This window comes from Manduca sexta, unplaced genomic scaffold (assembly GCF_014839805.1).
Source record: "Manduca sexta isolate Smith_Timp_Sample1 unplaced genomic scaffold, JHU_Msex_v1.0 HiC_scaffold_2416, whole genome shotgun sequence".
In the NCBI taxonomy this organism is placed as follows: domain Eukaryota; kingdom Metazoa; phylum Arthropoda; class Insecta; order Lepidoptera; family Sphingidae; genus Manduca; species Manduca sexta.
In genome coordinates this window covers 1-3,417 of record NW_023593378.1, presented here as the reverse complement: position 1 = coordinate 3,417, position 3,417 = coordinate 1, and the positions used below count along the sequence as shown (strand labels likewise).

At 43.0% G+C, this 3,417-nt stretch overlaps 1 pseudogene; it reads right to left on the bottom strand.

The window, feature by feature from the left end:
- Window positions 1–1,583: 1,583 nt before the first annotated feature.
- LOC119192159 lies at window positions 1,584–3,412 on the bottom strand (annotated as a pseudogene).
- Window positions 3,413–3,417: the final 5 nt, after the last annotated feature.

Sequence of the window (3,417 nt, the reverse complement as noted above, 5' to 3'; positions counted from 1 at the left end):
ACGATAAATCTTCTTTTCACAAATCCATGCTGTTCTTCAATTATGATATCATGCAAAATAGGATAAATCTTATTGTATACAAACCTTTCAAAAAGCTTCAAGCAAGGGTGAAGAAAATGGAGATGGGTCGGTAATAATAATCAATGTTTTTGGATTCCATCGTATGTATGGGTATGACGTCCGTCTTTTTCCATATCTTAGGAAACGTACCCTCAGCAATACATATGTTACAATATAAGGAAACGATAATACCGCCACCTCTATGAACTGGAAGGTGTAATATTAAATAGGAAAGATACAGTTCGAGATTTCGGAGTATCTTTACCTCGACATCGAATTGATACTTCGTAACCATATAATAAATGTCTGTAAAAAAACATCTACAAGATTGGGTTTCGTGCTGAAACGCGCAGAAGGGTTTACCAACAGTTAAGCTATTACAGCATTGTACAATGAACTAGTAAATAATAAGGAGTCAATTAGAATGCAATGCATTCATCTAGTCACCACATGAAACTAAAAATAGTCTCATGCTAGAACGGATTCAGAAAAAATTACTAAGTATCTGTACCAGAAGCTGTATGTCATCTGCCCGTTAATGTATCCGAACGTGTTTATAGTAGGTATGGTGGGTTGCGACGAATTGGCAACTAGACGAGAGCTAGCATTGGTAACATATTTCTTTAAGTTAATACTTAGCAAGATCGACAACCCCGGTTTGCTTGAAGCGGTGAAGTTTTCCGTGCCTGACAAATAGCTCGGTAGGCGGAGGCGACCGCGGCTGCTGGTGGTGCCGCCTGGAAGGACCAATTAATTAATATAAAGCACTTATCACACGCGCCTTGAGCATGAATAACGATGTTGCAGAAAAGATTAATATATTTTTTGTTGTGCTATGAGGTATTTCACTAAGGTCCGTGCGCTTATGCGGTAAGGTGTAACATTATATTTCATTGTTTATAGTACCTAGTTTTGAAGATAGAGAACATAGACTAAGGATAATATTATAGTATAACATAAGTAAGTAGTATAGAGTAAATCAACAGTACTGTATTACGGATACCCTGTAAAAGTAGATGTTAAGTGGCAAATAAATAAATAAAAAAAAAAATATCAAAGTTTTTTGTAAAAATTAAATATAACTAATGTATTATTTTTAAACTACTATAAAATTATGCCACAGGCCATCTAATCAGTCATAACTTATAAACATCGTCTCAGTACCATCACAAAATAGTCATAACCATTAAACGAAAAATCATTACCGTCGCAAGTAAAAATATGAGAGGCCACGTCTCCGATACTTTCTGGTAATTTTTTTTCGTACATAGATTATTTATGATTATTCATATTTACATTTCCCGTCAAAATTTTCAAAATCTAAAATTTTCTCCCAATTTTCCAATATTGGATCCAAATCAGAGAATCACCCATAGCTTTAGTACTTAACACCATTAGAGTAATTTTGTGTCCTAATCGGCCGCTGGGACGTGGGAGACGGGAGGGTCAGCAGTGATCACAATAACCGCAGATATTATGATATGATATTAGTATGTATATAATACTAAAAATAAAACAACAAATGAATTGCACTCTTAAAGAGTTTAATAACTTTGTTCTTGGAACTGTGACAGAATAGTATTTATTGCCGTTCACTCGACTCGCACACACGCACACACACTCACAAAAGATGCGCGCACATACTTACAGATACACAGCCACACTCGACGTCATAAGTACAATTTATTTAAAATCTATACGCTCTGTTAAAATATATTTATTACTTAAGTACTAGTTGAGGATCACAAACAACAGATATAAGTACCGAGGCCGAGTGTCGAGCCTCGCGCTCGTCTCGGCAGCGGCAATGGCAAGTCCGCGGAGCGCCCGGCGACGAGCGCTGCCGCGTGCGAGGACCGGCTCGCACACATCGCTTACTAGGCCACTTAAAGCTTTACAATTTACGTAATAAAATAACGCGGATAGTATCCTAAGTTGTACTTTAATCACCTAAAAATAAATAAAATCGTTACTTAACCACTACGACAACTATCACGATCTGTTGCTTTTTGTGTTCACATTAAGTTTCTATTAGAACATTGATAATACTAGGGTGCGCTCCGGGGCGCTGAGGCTCGGCTCTGCGCGGCGCTCGGAGCTCGGATCACAGCTCGCAAGTCGCACAGCCTTAAGCTCGCCGCAAGCGGGAGTCGGGAGTTTTACATCGACGCGGCGCGGCGCCGATGGACGCGGGACCGGCGGCACTACTACTGGATACGTTAACGTATGTACAGACCGCTCCTACAGTATACATATAGCTATGTTTACTTGTATAATAATATCGTCTTATCTCTGCAAAATATCACACTCCTTTAAATCAATCTCTGAAAATATTTCTTGCTCGGTAAGGGTCGCGTGACGTATGAGAAGGTTCACGCGTGGTGTGGCGGCGGCGGCTGCTTGACGGGCGCTAGTCTGTCGTCGGCCGCCAGCAGCCGGTCTAGCTCCTCATCCTCGTAGAACACCACGAAGTGCTCTGGTTTGGCGACCGCCTCGAAGATGGAGCACACGGAGGGCTTTACGTTCGTAGAAGTACAGCGGCTGCCGACGCGCATGGAAGTCGGCCGTCAGCTGCTCGATGCTCTTGGCGGCAGTGTAATCAGCGCTGTAGATGTGCGTGCACTCGAGCACCACGGGCACAGAGCCGCTCGCCGCGAACTTGATCACCAGTCGCCGCACGTAGTCCACTGACGGGAACATCAAGCAGCGGTCCGGCGTGATCATCAGGTACTCCACGCCCGCCTCCGTCTGAAACAGAGAACACGCACCATCATTGGTGAGATCAGTCTGCCGCCGGGCACCAGTGGTGCGACTCACTTGTTCCGTATTACGTCATTTACTTACCTTCAACATCTCCACAGAGAACTTGGGACGCGCCGCGTGGTACAAGATGAAGATGATGTTCACTATAACACCGGTGAGGATACCCAGCTCGATTGGCAGCGTGAGACACAGCACGAACGTGCCGACACCTGGGATGAGGTCTAACTCTGTGGACGAGACAAATTTCCTTGTTACGTTTTAGGTCTTACACTAGGCTTGACATAAGTAAGTATAGTAAAAGAATGCGGTACTCACTTTTGGCGCGCACATAGGTTTGATCACGTTATATTCGACCATAAACAGAATAGCGGAAACGATGACAGCGGCCAGCGCAGCCTTCGGAATGAATTCGAAATACTGGGTGAAGAACTGCAGTGCCAATATCACCATTAAACCTGTCACACAGAACATCGGCATGGTTATATAAAGTTAAAGAATTGCCGGCGCCAAATCATCAACGACCCGGTTAATGCTCACCAGTATATAAGCCGTTGAAGGTGGTCTTCACGCCAGAACCATTACAGACTACAGAGC